Here is a 19577-nt window from a genome sequence, read left to right as displayed (position 1 = left end):
TTAATGTAGTGAAATTAATGACCTTGTGAGCATATTACTAATTGGATGTAGAATTAGTACTTGGGGCCTCTTAAAATGGTAATTGGACTTAGCATGATATAGAATATCATTGACTTGTAAAGTTTGTTAAAATATATTTTGTGTAGGTATATAGCTTGTTAGAATATTACAATTGTTTTGTAACGACCCGAACTTGAGGGTCCGAATCACTAACCGGGTTTTTATCCGAACCCGAGGTACACTAAGGACACTACCGTCCTTTCCTACGTCAATATATAATATACGAGTCATACCATGGTTTTAAAAAAAATTAGAAAATAACAATAATAATGAAATGAAATCATAGCTACGAAATATGTCAAAATAGTCCACTAACCCATCAAACCCTGTGGAGGAACGTCATCCGCCACCTGCCATCCGTGTCTTGAAAAATGTTAAAATGATGGGGTGAGCTAAACGCTCAGTAGGAAGTGTCTAAGACACACCTCTTATGACCCCGTGAATCCACATAGAGAATAGAAAACAAGAGAACGGGATCATATCTCGGGGGTCAAGTAAAGCCACTGTATCATCAACAAACATGCCTATCTCAACCCATTACCAAATGCACCACGTATGCCAATTATGTGCCATGCTATGCAATGTCACTCCCCGTTTACGAAACCATACCGTTTCAACTTCCAAACCGTTAGTGTAATCTGACTTAAGGCACCTCCAAGGCGTCACGAAAGGGGGATTGACTAACCATCCACGACCACAAGGCACCTCCAAGGCATCGCATCCGGCCTGGTTAGCTCAACCACACAAGGTCTCTCCCTAGTCCCCTCTCTAGACCACACTAACACCACTAGGCGCCTCCTAGGCGTCCGGGATTTCACAAACACTTTCAAAAACTTTTCCTCGAAACAATTTCATTGGTTTTAAAAAATATACTTTTCCCCTTTTTCTTTCCTAATGGATACATAAATGCTTTATGATTCCAAATGCCAAATTCAACAACTATATTCCATACATTTTACCCATATCATAATCACAACTTGTAAAAGAATATTTTCAATATTTATTTCTACGATCATGACATCAAATTTCCATGGCAATTGAAATATATAAAGTAAATAACTTGTCATTTCTAAGCATGCTTCTTCACTACAAGGATGTAACTAAATTTACAAACTCATTTATCACATAGCATACATCCACCACTTTACATATAATCTACCATAATCACATAGTCAAAATAATTGAAATTAAACATGCTTATACTCAATTTAAGAAGGAAAATTCACATAGAACCTAAGAAATTGTGAATTAGAGCACCCCTACCTCAAAAGTAGCTAAAATATATCCCCAACCGAAAAAGTCAATGCTGGTCAATGCGGTCAATGCCGGTCAACAAAAGTCAATGTCGGTCAACAGCGGCGGAACGGAAAACTGTTCAGTCAGAACGTAGCCGTCGATGAGGTGATTCTACTGTTCTAAAGGGTGAACTCCGGAATCCGACTTCAAGTGGCTCAAAACCTCATCCGAAGCCTTAGATCGGGAAATTTTCAAAAATTCGTAAAATAATAACCGTTCCTCTAAAAATTAAATCCTTTAATTATGTGATAGAGAACGACGAGAGGTATATTTTCTATCAAGGAATCAAAACCGGAAACCCTACCATTTGGCCGGAAAATGGAAGAGAATAATAAAGCTTAAAGAAAAAAGAAAAAAGAAAAAGAAAACAGAGGGAGAGAGAGATAGAAGATGGTCTACAAAATGACCATTGGTCATTATAATGACAAGTCAAAGTGAGGCCCATTAGAAAAATAAATAAAAAAGAAATATTACAATATACCCTCCTTAAAAAGATTTCGTCCTCGAAATCTACCCTCCTTAAAAGAAAATTCACGACCACACACCTTTCTGAGAAACACCCCACAAAACTGCAAGACTAAGAGCTCACTAACCTCATTTCCTTGTCACCGGACGTCAACAGGCAATCATATACCACTGCCACTAAATCACAATGCTCACCACCTTATGAGTATACTCATCACTCATAACATCATAATACAAAACCAACTGATACGTTTTACATTATACCCGACTCAAAACGGACATCGGTCCACTCTACACTGCCACGAAAGGCTCCAAAACCCAAAAAAAGAACAGTCATCAGACCACTGAATATGACAACATCCAAACTCCACTCATCCTTTAAAGGACACACAAAACCCCAGACTAGAACCTCGTCCATCACACAATCAAGCTCAAATTTAAACCTACACATCCTTATCAAACCAAGCACTCGCTATCTACTGCATAGCTATTCCATCACATAACCGCAACAACGACTACTAACCGCACTATATGACAATCATCATACTAAACAACTTCAAGATGACTAAGCGATAGATCTCCCAACGACTACATAATCATAAGTCACCAAAACAATAAAGCGTATTATCCTGTACCCAGGACTCAAATCCTCAAAACACGATCTTCAATAATCAACGATCGTACCGCAAACCCCTTCGTTAGACACTTGGTCCTACCTAACACACCTCATAACCCGAGTCCACACTGTCACACCGACACAACGCGCAATACCATGCTCTCACTATCCCTGACAAATTGAAACAATCATTGACCTTTGACCCGACATCATGCTAAGAGGGATTGATTCAGGAAAAATGGTTGGCCGGGCCATTCTCATCATCGATCTGATCTCAACACAAAGGTCGTTCCTGTCCTCAGGTCCAAACCTCAAACATAATCTCACACAGTCTATAAAACTACAATAAGATCCACTCACTATCAATCCATCGTTTTATGTAACCACAACGGATAACAATCACATACTTACTCCAAAAATCCCAATCATGCTTTAATCATACAACCCTAACAAGCTAAAAGCAATACGACACCAAATACCACAATCATCAATCAGCATACAAGCTATTGATCTTTTCATAACATCCATACTAGATAGACAACTCCATAACATCATTCAATTTAATTCTTACCTCGTTAAAACATACAATACAACTATCCTATGCCTGAGATCTCGAAACCAGAGTTAATCTTTTTCATTATTCCTCAATGGAATCCCATATTCACTTCCTAGTTGTATAGCACTTAAACAATACCAACACTTGTCCTCGAGACACTATTCAAATCAAGCATCAATAAAAACACCTAAGTACTTGACTCACATCACGTCACCTAACCATCCTCAAACTTACCATTCAGGACACACCCCTAGCCATCACTGACAGAACTAGGCACTGGAAACACAATCCCTATTCGGCAACTTGTACCGTCAAACCACTCTCAAAACAAGCACCACTAAGAACTAGTGACTTATTCCCCTCCGTGGGAGTGAGTTAACTAAACCAACAAAACCTTACCGATGAACTCAAACAGCGCAACAAACCACACATAGGTTCGTCCATCCGTGGACGCGCATAACTCCTCAATAAAGAACAAGACTCATAACAAATGATGTCGTTGCCAGGACTAGAATGAACGGAAAAGGTAACAAACCGTGTTTTCACAAAAGACTAACGACTCGCACCTGAATGCACCCGACACCTTGTCACATGCTACACTCCAACTGTCCAACCATGGACACCCAATCTCACCTGAGATGAACTAAACTCCTTACACACAAAGAGAAGAACCAAATAGATACCCGTACAGAACTACAAACTCAATTCTAGGCAACCTTGGCATTAACGGACCATCATACACTATCAACAAAGAAACCTCGCATACGATACCCCGCAACGCCCATGCTAACCAAAACTAATCAGATCCCTACCACGCATTCGTCAAGTGCTAAGATACAACTCACAACACAACCATTAAACAAGAGCATCAATGCTCACAACATACCAACACTAGAAATGATCACAACCCATCGGACACCACATCCCGTCACTCCCAAATGACAAACCATATGCCATAAAATGACACTTTACCGCCCGTTCCATTACTACCTTCCTAGACGATACTGTTTTGATCACCATGCACACCCGACTCATGACCTTAGTCACAACAATCCATTGACTAGTCAAAAGAAGAAGGTGCCTATCTAGCAACATCGTCCCCACTGGCTCAAAAAGGCTAAATAGTCCAAAATTGCCTCGACTAGCGTACAACCCCATCACCTACCTGACAACACATAACAAACAACTCACAATCTCTAATCCATCCTCGGATCATACCTGAAACCATTCTGCTCATCAGTACTAAACATCATGCCATAACGCTTCTACTACCATCATCCTCGAATGACAATTCAAACTCACGTCTCACCGACTTAACAGGCTACCGCCAAGCGATCTCTCCTCAAGCATCCCTAGGATAACACCATCATAACAAGAGATTATGCCTCACCCTCGATACTTCCCACAGTAACCACTACATACCACTAGGATAGAACCCTTGCACGGCAATGCCATGCCAATAGATCCCAAAGAAAAGGAATGAGCACAAAAACCAGAATGCTCAATACCCAACTATCTCCTTAAAACCATCTACAATGTAATCAATCACCAACGCTTAATCGGATACTTCGACCATTCTTCCCAAGATACCCTACACACTCAGTCAAAGAAGCCTTATGCCCTAGCGCTAACACCATCACTCTCATTCTTTACCGTTCCTTAAAACACCCTTGGCCCCGATAAAAGTCAAATAGGGCTACCAGCTAAACCTACGAGGTCACCCTCGTCCCAAACATTCCAATCGTCAGTCTACCTCTTTAAATTCCTTGAACAATAAGCACTACCTCCTCCTACCCCAGATACAACATGAAATTCAACTCCAGTCCACAGCTTTCAAATTCTAAAACACAATTCATTTAGTAACACAATGCCTACCATCAATCACTTCATCCACAACAACCAAACATACCAATGACTACATACTACCTACCTTATTGTGCAATCCTATACTACACAACTAAAACTGACCACTATACCTCACCTCGAGACTCTCTTGACAACCGTGACAACCTATAACCCAGCTCATCAACCGAGCAATGCAATCAACTCACTGAGAGTCGATTACCCGTAACACACTCTTGTAGCTATCAAAAACTGGAATCATTCCTCGATAAACCAGTCTCTAAAATAGATTCTCACAACCCACGAACTAAATCACATCAAACGGTCGGTCACCCGGTACTGGCATGACTCCAGTAAATGCTTACATCACCCTAAACTCATAGAGTCCAACAAGTCCCCTTAACCACTATAACCAACACGGTTCCTTAGACCATACCAGAATACTTGAAATATACATCTACAACCTATAGACTACACTCAAGACTCTAGTAACCTTCATCACACCCACCACAAACTGGTTCGAAAAGAACCCCTGTACTAAACCATGACCTAAGTTATAAACACTAACTTCTAAAAGTTATATATACCTCATGAAAACCTCACATCATAGACCTGACCTCCAGGATCACAGGAACCCATGCGCTAACACATAAAACTTATACGTTTCCCCCTGGACATGGCACTGTGCCGTAGTAATTGTTTGAAGGTCGTGCCCTAAGCACTACGCCCTAAAAATAATGAGAAAACTAAAGTAACCATGCACTGAATAGCTTGATCTATAAGCTAAAGACCTACGCCATTCGTTCGATAAGAACCGGCACTCAAACAACCCTAGAGCAACAGAGCTCCTCCCTTACTAAGGTCAAAACCTACACAACCATTAATGCTGCAACAAGTACTCTACTGTACTAGCAACCACCCCATGCTCAACCACATAAACACATATAAGTATATAAATATATACATATACCAAATAATTGAAACTCACAATACCATACGAAACATGCTTGTATACCTATGCTCATTACTTTTTACATTAGCATAAAAGAAAATTGCACCAACTGTGCCTACAGCTTGCCACCGTTATGTATCTCATGCTTTCCATCTTATCATATATAACATGCTTCCAAATAATATAAACACTTTATTTACATATACCAACAATTTAAACACGTAAGCACTTAACAAAAAGGTATGCTTTCAAAACTGTAATCATATAAGCAAGTAATAAGTAGGCATGCTTCTCAAAACAACAAATACTTTAACATACAACACCTTTAAATCACTCAAGTCCCCCTTAGGTCAACCCTACCCGTCGTCTTTAGGTTTTCGAAGCTAACGCTCTGATACCAAATTTGTAACGACCCGAACCTAAGGGTCTAAATCGCTAACCGGGTCCTTATCCGAACCCGAGGTTAACTAAGGACACTACCGTCCTTTCCTACATCAATATATAATATACGAGTCATACCATGGTTTTAAAAATTTTTAGGAAATAACAATAATAATAAAATGAAATCATAGCTACGAAATATGTCAAAACAGTCTACTAACCCATCAAACCCTATGGAGGAGCATCGTCCGCCACTTGCCATCCGTGTCCTGAAAAATGTTAAAATGATAGGGTGAGCTAAACGCTCAGTAGGAAGTGTCTAAGACACACCTTTTATGACCCCGTGAATCCATATAGAGAATAGAAAACAAGAGAACGGGATCATATCTCGGGGGTCAAGTAAAGCCACTCTATCATCAACAAACATGCCTATCTCAACCCATTACCAAATGCACCACGTAAATGCACCACGTATGCCAATTATGTGCCATGCTATGCAATGTCACTCCCCGTTTCCGAAACCATACCGTTTTAACTTCCAAATTGTTAGTGTAATCCGACCCAAGGCACCTCCAAGGCGTCACGAAAGGGGGATTGGCTAACCATCCACGACCACAAGGCACCTCCAAGGCATCGCATCCGGCCTGGTTAGCTCAACCATACAGGGTCTCTCCCAAGTCCCCTCTCTAGACCACACTAACACCACTAGGCGTCTCCTAGGCGTCCGGGATTTCACAAACACTTTTAAAAACCTTTTCCCCGAAACAATTTCATTGGTTTTAAAAAATATACTTTTCCCCTTTTTCTTTCTCAATGGATGCATAAATACTTTATGATTCCAAATGCCAAATTCAACAACTATATTCCATACATTTTACCCATATCATAATCACAACTTGTAAAAGAATATTTTAAATATTTATTTCTATGATTATGACATCAAATTTCCATGGCAATTGAAATATATAAAGTAAACAACTTGTCATTTCTAAGCATGCTTCTTCACTACAAGGATGTAACTAAATTTACAAACTCATTTATCACATTGCATACATCCACCACTTTACATATAATCTACCATAATCACATAGTCAAAATAATTGAAATTAAACATGCTTATACTCAATTTAAGAAGGAAAATTCACATAGAACCTAAGAAATTATGAATTAGAGCACCCCTACCTCAAAAGTAGCCAAAATATATCCCCAGCCGAAAAAGTCAATGCTGGTCAACGCGGTCAATGCCGGTCAATAAAAGTCAACGCCGGTCAACAAAAGTTAAATGCCGGTCAACAGCGGCGGAACGAAAAACTGTTCAGTGGGAACGTAACCGTCAACGAGGTTATTCTAGTATTCCAAAGGGTGAGCTCCGGAATCCGACTTCAAGTGGCTCAAAACCTCATCCGAAGCCTTAGATCGGGAAATTTTCAAAAATTCATAAAATAATCACCGCTCCTCCAAAAATTAAATCCTTTGACTATGTGATAGAGAATGATGAGAGGTATGATTTCTATCAAGGAATCAAAACCGGAAACCCTACCGTTTGGCCGAAAAATGGAAGAGAATAATAAAGCTCAAAGAAAAAAGAAAAAGAAGACGGAGGGAGAGAGAGATTGAGCCAGAGAGAGAGATAGAAGATGGTCTACAAAATGACCATTGGTCATTATAATGACAAGTCAAAGTGGGGCCCATCAGAAAAATAAATAAAAAAGAAATATTACATGTTTACCTTGGAAGCTTGTTACTAAATTAAAGCTTATTTAGTACTTGTGGCTTAGGATGGTAATGTGATTCAATTGTTGTAAAATATTCTTACTTTGTGTATAATTGCATATTGGAGACTTGACATGTCATATGCTATTTAGACTTGAATCCTAAGACATAGTTTGTGTGGATTCAACCTTATTTGTGCATGGAAGATGGTTTTATGCATTATTGATTTTGATATAAGTTTGGTCTAACTTATTGATTTTAGTGTAAGTTTTGAACTTATTGATTTTGGGAAGCTTGTAAGGACATATTTCATGTGATGGCTAGGGTTTGGCTCTAGTACGGAGATAAGAGTCTTCTAAGTCATAAGTGCGCACTAAGTAGTACCTTGTGGGTCGTAATTGCCCGGAATAACTTATGCATGTGCGCACTAGGTAGTGCCTTGTGGGTCGTAATTACCCAGAAACACTTGCTTAGTCTAGTGACCACATGTCCTAGTCTTTCTACTTTGATTTCGCATTCAATTTCAAGTTGTTAATCATGGATTACTTGTAACTTGAGAATTGGTGCTTGCCTATATATTTTGATCTCATTTAGTATACTTGAAACTGTATTCTTGAACTTGTATCCTTGTTGGTGTATCTAAAGTCTATCTAGTGTATTTATGCTTAGTATGCTTGTCTTGTGTGTGCGGATTTCATTTCTGTATACTTGTGCCATGTATACTTGTCTTGTGCGTATATGTTTAGCTTAGTATACTTGTGTTTGTATACTTGACTTATGAGTACTCTATACATATATCTTATACTTGTGTATGTATGCCAGATATTGCTTATCCCGTTTAACATGATTTAGTATACTTGTAAGCATGTGTACTTTAATGTCGTGTATCATGTTTTAACATTGTTTAGTATACTTGAGCATGTATACTTGTATGCCATTGTTCACTTTAAATTGCATGAGTAGCTTAGGATGCTCCCCGAGTCTCATTTTGATATAGACGTTAGGTGGCATGAGCCCCTTTGACATGTTTCACCTTAAGGTGATATAATCGTAAAATGCTAGGTCAATGCATGCTCATTTTCTACGAGTAGCTTTATGTTACTCACCCGCATAGTGGGGACATTTTTCAGGTACAGGGTCCTTGATTTGGGATGCACACTATGCCATGGAAGTTTCATAGACTTGAAGTATCTATTTCATAAAAATGTTAGCATGAAATCCTATTTGTAGCCTTATATGTTAAAATGTGTATATTTGATTTCAATTATGTAATGTGTACATAAGTACACTCTATGCAATGTATTTGACATGTATGAGATGAGGCCGGAGGCTAATGACATGTATCTTGTATTCTATGCAACTTTAACTTTATGAAATATTATGAAAATATTGAAAAATGCTACGTCATTACTTCATAACTTTTGCATCGGGTGTGGGAATTTCATTTTTATTCTTTCATATGGTCTTATAAATCATGTTTGAAGTGTGTACAAGGGCCAAACGGTAATTTGAAATCATTTGATAATTTTGGTTTTCAAATTTCCCTTTTCTTGTTCATTTTTGCCATTTTGCCTGTTGGGGGGTCGGATTTTGTATCGGTGGTATTTTTAAGCCTTGGACCATTGTAGCACGTCCAAATAGGTAAGTTTCATTTGTGTGCATGGTCGTTTTCGGGCAAACCTTCTTCTTTGGTGAAATGAGCCTCCTATGGACTCATTTTGAAATTTTGTTGCATAATCTGATTTAGGGGCATTCTAGACCTTTCACATCAGTTTTAATTTCTTCTTTCAACATGGTTGACTAGAAAATGTGATTTTAGGGGGAGTTTTTTCTTCGTGTTTTTCCAGAAAATGTCGTCTTGGTACCGGAAATCCCTCGTGAAGTTTCAGCTTCCGGTTTGCATTTTAGCAGCTTTTTGGCCTTCATGACCAAATTTCATGGAAGGGCATTTTGGGCATTTTACTGTGAGTTTTTTTTATTTCTCTTACGAGTCACGTAGAAAACTCGATTTTAGGGGGGGTTTCTTCTTCGTGTTTTCCAGAAAAACTCATCATGACCTCTGTTTCAAACTTTAGTTATGGAAAACCTGCTTTGGACCCTTGCTGTCAGCATGGGCATGCCATTGGGCACCGGCGCGCATGCCGATATGGACGTCAGGCGCGCATGGGGCATGTCATGGCCTTCGTTGGGCCGCCGCGGCGTCAAAACTTCAAACACTCGTTTCTCCCTCGTCCGGATTCCAAATTGAGTGAACTTTTTTTTGAACTTGATTAATTTTTCACTATCTTTCCAATGGTGTGCTCAGTTGCACCCGGATCTTCCTGGATAATTACCAGTTTACCCTTTTAGCCTTAAGTGCTCGTTTTTCTTCGTCATGCCGTTTCTCCTTCGTCCAAACTCTGAATCATGCGATTCTTGAGTCTATCTTGATTAGTTTTTCATTGTCCTCCCAGCGCTGTGCTCGGTGGTACCCGAGTCCATAGTTTTCAGAAATGACTATTTTGCCCCTGAGGGCTTATTTGTCATATTTTTGATCTTTTACTTCTGCATCAGTTCTCATTGAGTTCCACGACCTCATAGAAGGTCACTTTGACTTCTTAGAGTCTTGTTTTCTATTTTCGCTTCCGCAATTCGGATCCATTATCGGGTCAATCTTCGGTTCATCACAAGACGCACTGGCTTGAAAAACCAGGGCCGTTATATTACAAGTAGTATTGTTCTCTAACTTGTTAGTGTATTGATTGTGAAATTGAAGGAAGGATTAATGGCTTAGTTTGATCTATTGTGTTATTCACTAGGTTGTCTAGACAATGTTTGCTTAATGAGTCAATCCATGCTTATTGATTCAATCAATCACACCTCTTTGTTTTGCAACACATGTTTCCCCTTCATTTATTACACATTAAATGTCTAGAATGGTGATGTTTAGTGGTGACCTCTAGATCCCAAGACCTCTCTCTCTTGTTCTCTACCCTTTTATTTACTTTAGTTGCTTAGTATTGCATTCATTTACATTGTAATTTAATCTACCAAACAAACCACCTTTTGATCACTCGACCTACTAACCCTATATATTGTTTCCATTACAAATACGCCCATAATCCCTTGGGACGATCCTTACTCACCCTAACTATATTTAGTAGTTAGAGTTAGTAATGGCATTTTATAAATTTAAAACTTGCCCACACTATTTTGCACAAATTTGGAGTGTTGCGACGACAGCCACTAAGTTTTTGGCGCCGTTGCCCGGGATCGAATTGGCAACACCATATTTCTTTGGAAACAAATAGGAATTAGTACTCTTTTGATTGTGTTTTTACTTTACTTTATTTTTGTTACTTATTGTGTTTGTTCTTATTTGGCTAGGTGAATTAAGTAAGGAAGTCAAGCTAAGGAGAATTAAAGAGCAAGGAGCTAAACTAAGCATAAAAAGGGCTAAAATCTAAAAATTGCAAAGCAAAGCAAGGCTAGGAAAAATTGAAAATTGACTTGAATTTGCTTAAGGACTGTAATGACCCCTATCATTTTCTTTTTTTCCCTTTTTCCTCAAATTTTGCGGATAAATTTTTTCCATTGTCTTTTCTTTCCTGTGGATGGTTTTTCTTCACTTAGTGTCGTCTTGAGTGCTCGGAAATGGTTTCTGATACTCTTTTCCGTGGATTGACAACTTTCTTTGAGGATCGAGTCATTTCCACAATTTTCATTTTTTGACACTATTCACTTTTTTTTGTCATTATCCTATTTCGTTCTTTTCCCTATTTCGTCTTTTCCCCATTTGTCACTTTGTTGGCAAAACCTCACTTCTTGTGCTCGGAGTTGGTTTTTGACTTCACGTATCTTTATCGTGAGTGGTTTCCACGAAATACGTATCTTTACTTTTGTAAGAAAGTACTCTGGTTGCTCCTGGTGTCAATAGGGGCATGGATGCATAATTCTTTGAAATTAATTTATTTTCTTGGGGTGTTTTTCGTAAATATCTTTTGAAGATATTTTATTTCAGGGGTATCTAAGAAAATATCTTTTGGAAGATATTTTCATTCTAGGGCAATTTTGCAGTTAACCTTTTTTATGGGGGCCATTGTGCAATTAATGAAAGTTGTTGCAAATTATCTTGTTTTGAGCCTGGATCCTCATACGGAATTAATTTTCACTTTTCTTCAAGTCGTAAACTCTTAGAAGTCCCTTCTGATCAATGTTTTCTAGTTTCAGTGTTTCTGTCCCTGGTTTGTGCCAAACTTGTTTGGGGCATAACTTTCTGGTAGGGACTCAGTTTTTGATGCCATTTCTTCTGTTATTCTTATTTTCTTATTTTGAATCTTTTTCATTCATAGAGTTTCATCATTTGAGCGCGTCTGCTCAAATTTCACTTTTCCGGACCTGGGGGGCCCGTTCGGGGCACTTTTTGAGATTTCTATAAAAGAGGGATGAGATATTTTATTTTTTCATCTTCCCCACTCTCTTGCATGACCTGAAGCTTCCATGGCAGCCGAAGGGAGGCTGCCACCTTCTCTCTCCTCATTTGAACTTCATTTCTTTGTCAGAACATAGTAGGGCCTTTGCGTTCTGTGTTCGAGTTGACTACGCACTTCTTTCACCCTTATTAGAACCCATTTCTAGCCAAATTTTGAGTTTGGTTTTGAAGTCAAGTTTTGATTTTCATGGGTCCTTTTTGGAGTTTATCGTTCATGGCGTTGTCCCCGACGAAACCCTGAAGTATTGTCAGATTCGGAGCCGTTTCGTTTTGATGGCTTTTGAGATTTTAATCTCAAATTGAGGTAGAGGGTGTCTTAGGTTTATATTATTGTTGTATTGATTGTTTTATAAGCATATACAACTTGTGAGCATGCCTTGTTCAAGTTTTTAGAATTTAATTTAATTATTTTCTTTGTTTAAGATTTAATTCTCATGATGCTAGGCAACTTAGAATTAAATTATGGCATGCTAGAAATTTAGGACTTGGTATGGTGGTTGATATATATTAAATTGGGGTTATTTGAATAAGAATTGCAAATTTTATTTAAAATTTATCTTTTGTGAAAGTTTAATTCACCTAGTTGTATCAACCATGGAATCAACTTGGAATATGATATTAAAGTAGGCCTTGGTGAGTTCTTTAATATATATTAAATTGAAGACATTTAGATATGTTTGAAAATCTAGAGAAAAATTAATTAATGAGCTTAATGAATTTTATTTTAAGTGTGTTGGTCACTTAAATTAATATTGGAGGTAATAGGTTGATAATCCCATGAAATGTGGTTTATTTAATCACCTTGTGAGCATGTTACTAATTTGATGTAGAATTAGTACTTGAGAGATCTTGAAATGGTAATTGGACTTAGCATGATATTGAATATCATTGACTTGCATAACTTGTTTAGATATATCTTGTGTAGGTGTATAGCTTGTTAGAATATTACAATTGTTTACCTTGGAAGCTAGTTACTAAATTGGGATTTATTTAGTACTTGTGGCTTAGTGTGGTAATGTGGTTCAATTGTTGTAAAATATTATTGTTTTAGTGTATAAATTGCATATTGGAGGCTTGACATGTCATATGCTATCTAGACTTGAATTCTAGGACATGGTTTGTGTGGATTTAACCTTATTTATGCATGGAAGATGGCTTTATGCATTAGTGGATTTGGTATAAGTTTGGTCTAGCCTATTGATTTTTGTATAAGTTTTAGACTTATTGATTTTGGAAAGCTTATAAGGACATATTTCACGTGATGGCTAGGGTTTGGCTTTAGTACGGAGACAAGAGTCTTCTAAGTCATAAGTGCGTACTAGGTAGTACCTTGTGGGTCGTAATTGCCCGGAATAACTTATGTATGTGCGCACTAGGTAGTGCCTTGTCGGTCGTAATTACCCGGAAACACTTGCTTGGTCTAGTGACCACATGTCCTAGTCTTTCTACTTTGATTTCGCATTCAATTTCAAGTTGTTAATCATGGATTACTTGTAGCTTAAGAATTAATACTTGCTTTGGATATTTGAATCTTACTTAGTATACTTGAAACTGTATACTTGTTTTGTGCATTTAGATCTCATATAGTGTACTTGAACTTGTATGCTTGCTCTATGAGTTTAGATTTATTTAGTATGCTTGTGCCGTGTATACTTGTTTTAGGCGTATCTCTCTTACCTTAGTATACTTGTGTTGGTATACTTGATTTACGAGATTTTCATATAAAATGCATACTTGTGCAAATATGCTTAGACATTGCATGACATGTCTTAGTGTGGTTTAGTATACTTGAAAATGTATGCTTGTATGTTGTATAACATGTTTAACATTGTTTAGTATACTTGAGCATGTATACTTGTATGCCGTTGTTCACTTTAAATTGCATGAGTAGCTTCGGATGATCCCTGAGTCTCACTTGACATAGACGTTAGGTGGCATGAGCCCCTTTAATATGTTTCACCTTAAGGTGATATAATTGTAAAACGCTAGGTCGATGCATGCTCATCTCCTACGAGTAGCTTTATGTTACTCACCCACGTAGTGGGGATATTTTTCAGGTACCGGGATCAAGATTCGGGATTCACATCATGCTTGGATGATTTGTAAACTTGAAGTTCTCATTTCTTGTAAATGTTGGCTTGAAATACCATTTATAGCTTTATATGTCAAAATGTGTAAATTTGATTCTATTTTTGCAATGTGTACATAAGTACACTCGTTACAATGTATTTGACATATATGAGATGAGGCCATAGGCCAATGACATCTAATTTGTATCCTATGTAACTTTTAACTTCATGAAATATTATGAAAATATTAAAAAAATGCTGAGTCATTGCTTCACTATGCTTGCATCGGGTGTGGGAATTCCATTTTTATTCTTTCATAGGGTTTTATTAATCATGTATGAAGTGTGGCCAAGGGCCAAACGGTAATTTGAAATCATTTGTTAATTTTGGTTTTCAAATTTACCTTTTCTTGTTCATCTTTGCCTTTTTGCCCGTTGGGGGGTTGGATTTTGCATCGGTGGTATTTTTAAGCCATGGACCATTGTAACACGTCCTAATAGGTAAGTAACATTTGCGTACATGATTGTTTTCAAGAAAAACCTCTTCCTTGGCAATTTGAGCCTGTTAGGAACTCATTTTGAGGTTTTATTGCATAATCTGATCTAGGGGTATTCTAGACCTTTCACATTAGTTTTCTTTTCTTCTTTCAACATGGTCGATTAGAAAATGTGATTTTAGGGAGGGTTTCTTCTTCGTATTTTTCCAAAAAACATCATTTTAGCACCGGAAATCCCTCGTGAAGTTTCAGCTTCCAATTTTCATTTTAGCAGCTTTTTAGCTCTTTTGACCAGATTTCTTGAGAGGGCATTTTGGCCATTTTACAGTAAGTTGTTTTTGAATTTTCTCACGAGTCACATAGAAAACTCAATTTTGAGGGGGGTTTCTTTTTTGTGTTTTTACAAAAAATTCATTTAGGCCTCCAAATTCAACCTCTATTCTAGATTTTTCTGAAAAAAAACCACACAGTAGCTTTATGGGCTGCTGCCAGCCATGTGTGCACTCAACGCGCACGCAGCATGCATGGGCGCGTGCATGGGCGTGCGCATGGGGCTGTTATGGCCCCTCGTCGGTCCGCCGCGACGTCAATTCTTCTTTTGGGCTTTTCTCCTTCGTCCAGACTCCGATTCAAGTGAATTTTTTTTTTTTAACTTGACTAATTTTTCGCTGTCTTTCCAACGGTGTGCTTGGTTGCACCCGGTTCTTCCTGGATAATTACCAGTTTACTCTTTTTTCTTTAAGTACTCGTTTTTCTTCGTCATGCCTTTTCTCCTTCGTCTGAACTCCGAATCATGCGATTCTTGAGTCCATCTTGATTAGTTTTTCGTTATCCTTCCAGCGGTTTGCTCGGTGGCACCCGAATTTACAGTTTTCAGAAATGACTATTTTGCCCCTAGGGGCTTATTTGTCATATTTTTGATCTTCTGCTTCCGCATCAGTTCTTGTTGAGTTCCACGACCTTATGGAAGGTCACTTTGACTTCTTAGAGTCTTGTTTTCTGTTTTCGCTTCCGCATTCAGATCCGTTATCGAATCATCCTTTCGGTTCATCACTGACGTACTGGCCTAAAAACCAGGGCCATCACAAGGAGCCTTTGTGAGATCTTTCTAACTCAATCTCTAGTTAAATTGTTGGCCCGCATGGTGGCAAGTTTTTAAATTCTTAGATAAATCGTGAACCCGCGTGGATGTAATTTACTTTTTCTTTGCATATTGTTCAAGTATGGGAGTATGGGACCAATGTATGTGGAGAATGTTTGTTGATTGATTTGTTGTAGGGGCGAAGTGATTGCTATTTACTTATTATTTGTTTTGCTAGTGCATGCATGGTCGTAGGTCATTAAATCAGACTCTTGTCCCTCCTAATTTGCATCTTGAATCGGTTATTCATAATCTAAGGGGAAGAGGTAGTTCCCATCACTTCATTTCATCAATGAAGGAGAAACATGACGACCATGTGGAGGACCTTGGTCACATAATCCAACAAGGCATCCTCCACCCTAATGTGCATCATGACAACATCCAAGTACCATTAGGCATGCCTAGACCATTTTTCCCACCACAACAACAAGGCCAAATTCCATTAGGAATGCTTCGGCTAATTTTTGCTCCACAACCTCCTATGGTTCAAGCTAAACAAGGTGCTTATGTAGCACCACCAATTATAAATCCTCCCATTGCTTTACATGATCATTATGTGCCTAATGAATACAATGCACCTATATGCATTCAATTGTCCCCATTTAGAGCACATCACTATGAGATTAAGCCGCAAACCATTCAAATGCTTCCTAACTATCATGGACTTCCAAGTTAAGAACCTTACAAGCATTTGGATGAGTTTCTTGAAGTGTGTTCCACCGTGAAATACACGGACATGCCAGAAGAAGTTTTAAGACTCAAACTTTTTCGTTTTACCCTTAAAGACAAAGCAAAATATTGGTTAAACAATCTTAGGCCTTTTTCGATAACTCCTTGGGCAGAAATGCAATAAGAGTTGTTGAAGAAGTACTATCCGGTATCAAAGACCAATGCTATGAGAGCTTCCATTCGTGAATTTTCTCAAGGGGATGGGGAAATGTTTCATGAGGCATGGGAAAGGTTTAATGATTTGCTTAAGAAGTGCCCACATCATGACATACCTAAGTGACAACTAGTGTAATATTTCTTTGAAAGTTTACCAAATAATCACAAGGGTGTGGTTGATACATCTATGGGTGATTCTTACCTTGACAAGCATGAAAATGATATTTGGCAATTGTATGAAAGTATGAGTGAGAATTCAATTCATAGATCTTTATCTTCTAAAAAAGATAGAAATCTAGGTGGAAGGAAAAATGTTGGCTTATATCAAGTTGACAATTCCAATGACATAGCCACCGAAATGGAATCCTTATCTCAAAGGTTTGATCAATTTTTGATCAACCAAACTTCGGCGAATCAAATGTCTTCCTCCCCTAACCATTCTCATCGTAACTCTAATGAATCATGTATGACTTGTTCTATTGTTTTACATTCTACTTCCAATTGTCCCCATGGACATGTGCCAAGTGAAAACCATGAGCAATTCAATGCTACTTTTGTTAACCAAGGGAATAATCCCTTTGGCACTCGTTACAATTCGAGTTGGAGGAACCATCCAAACTTCTCTTGGAAAAGCCAAGGGGAAGGCTCAAACCCTCCCCAAGGTGGTTTTCAAGGAAAGTATGTTCCACCTTCAATGCAAGGCCAAGGTTCCCAAGGTTTTAGATCATTTTTTCAATCGCATGGCAATCAATTCTCAAATTCCCATTTTCCTAATCAATCATCTTATTCTCAAAGAAATTCTAGGAGTCCCATTTTTTAGGAGAAAGTGTTGACCGCTCTAGGCACTCTAGAGGCGAACACTCAATTGCTTTATTCTCATTCTCAATCCATTCCTAAGCTAAAAACCCAAGTCGGGCAAATAGCTAGTACTATGAATGTTAGAGAGAAAGGGAAGATGCCTTTGAATGCACCACCAAAGCAACAATGTGTTGTAGAGACTCGTTCCTCATCGGAAGGTCAAACAATTGAATATGTCAATGCGGTGACAACCTTGAGAAGTGGGAAGGTTATTGGTAATCAAGTAGGTATTTCCAATGAAAAGAGTGAACCGGTGCAACCAAAAGTTGACACCCGTCCCGTTTTACATTTTATTCCTCCTTTATTGCATGTGCATGATCATCTTATTGAGAAAGTTATGAAAAATGATTTGAAAGATGAATTGAACAATGATTTGAAAAATGATGTGAAAGATTCTTGTGTTGAAAATGCTTCAAAGAAAGATTTCAAAAAAGTTTTTGAGCCAAAGGCTACATTTTCGGATGCCTTAAAAGGGTCCATTTCTCTTGAAAAATAAAAGACAAAGATCAATGAAATTATTGATATGTTTAGGCAAGTGAAGATTAATCTACCACTTTTGGATGTAATTAAGCAAATTTCGGCTTATGCCAAGTTCTTGAAAGATCTTTGCACCCAAAAGAGGAAGAACAAGAGCCAAACACCAAGAAAAGTAGTCTTGACCAAGCAAGTAAGCTCCATTTTGCAACATAACACTCTCCCAAAGTTTAAGGACCCCGGTTCACCTATAACATCTTGCATCATTGGTGACCATGTTGTTAATCAGGCTCTTCTAGACTTAGGAGCAAGTGTCAACCTTCTTCCATACTCGATATATGTTAAATTGGGCTTAGGAGACTTAAAACCGACATCGGTAGTTTTGCAACTTGTCAACTGATCTATCAAAAAGCCCCGGGGTATCATTGAGGATGTTTTGATTGAGATTGATAAGTTCTTCCCCGTTGATTTCATTGTCATTGACACGGAACCGGTTTCGAATCCCAAAAGCCAAATTCCCGTTATCCTTGGCCGTCCTTTCTTGGCAACTGTAAATGCCAACATAAATTATAGGACAGGGATAACGAAAATATCATTTGGATATATGAAAGTGAAGTTGAACATTTTCAATCCAACCCCGAATTCAATGGACAAACATGAAGAAGTGTGTGTTGTGGAAAAATGTCTTGACAATGAATGTAACAAAGTTGAGTCCTTGCTTGGAAGTGGAATTTTCGAAAGTCTATCTTCAAACTTGAATTCAAGAAATGTTGTTTCAAAACCTAATGTTGAAAAGGCATGGGAGCCCAAGAGTTGCTTTGAGGAAGGACCATCAATGTCTTTTGATCTAATTCCAACAAGTTCTTTAAAGAACCATTTGTTGGGTGGGATTCAAAAATTCGTTCACCCCGTCAAGGAGGGGATGCATAACAGGATATTTGATCCGGGCTAAAAGAGCCCAATGTCTTACTAGAGACGTTAAAGACTTGTACGATTCGTAGGGTTTGCAACCCTATTCATCCCTCATTTCTATTTTACCTTTCATTTCTTGCGTCGTCTAGATATATTTTGGGTTCATGCACATGGCTAGGAACTATGATTGACATTGCATGCACTTTCATTTTCAAAATAGGCATTTTATGCCTGTTCGATCGATCTCAAAAGAGGCTCGATTGATCGAACCTCCATTCTTGCATCTAATCACTTCTTTGTTCAATCGTACGAAGATTTCCTGCATAAATCAGCCCTCTGTGTATCGTGCGAAGTTATTTTTCTATCATTTTGAAATTCCAAGATCGATCC

At 38.2% G+C, this 19577-nt stretch overlaps 1 pseudogene; it reads right to left on the bottom strand.

Moving 5' to 3' along the window:
• Nucleotides 1-16958: 16958 nt before the first annotated feature.
• On the bottom strand, nucleotides 16959-17057 carry LOC132305828 (small nucleolar RNA R71; annotated as a pseudogene).
• Nucleotides 17058-19577: the final 2520 nt, after the last annotated feature.

Source organism: Cornus florida, unplaced genomic scaffold, assembly GCF_030987335.1.
Source record: "Cornus florida cultivar Cherokee Brave unplaced genomic scaffold, ASM3098733v1 CherokeeBrave_3.0.0_Hap2_Chr04, whole genome shotgun sequence".
In the NCBI taxonomy this organism is placed as follows: domain Eukaryota; kingdom Viridiplantae; phylum Streptophyta; class Magnoliopsida; order Cornales; family Cornaceae; genus Cornus; species Cornus florida.
This window is presented reverse-complemented; position numbering and strand designations above follow the sequence as displayed.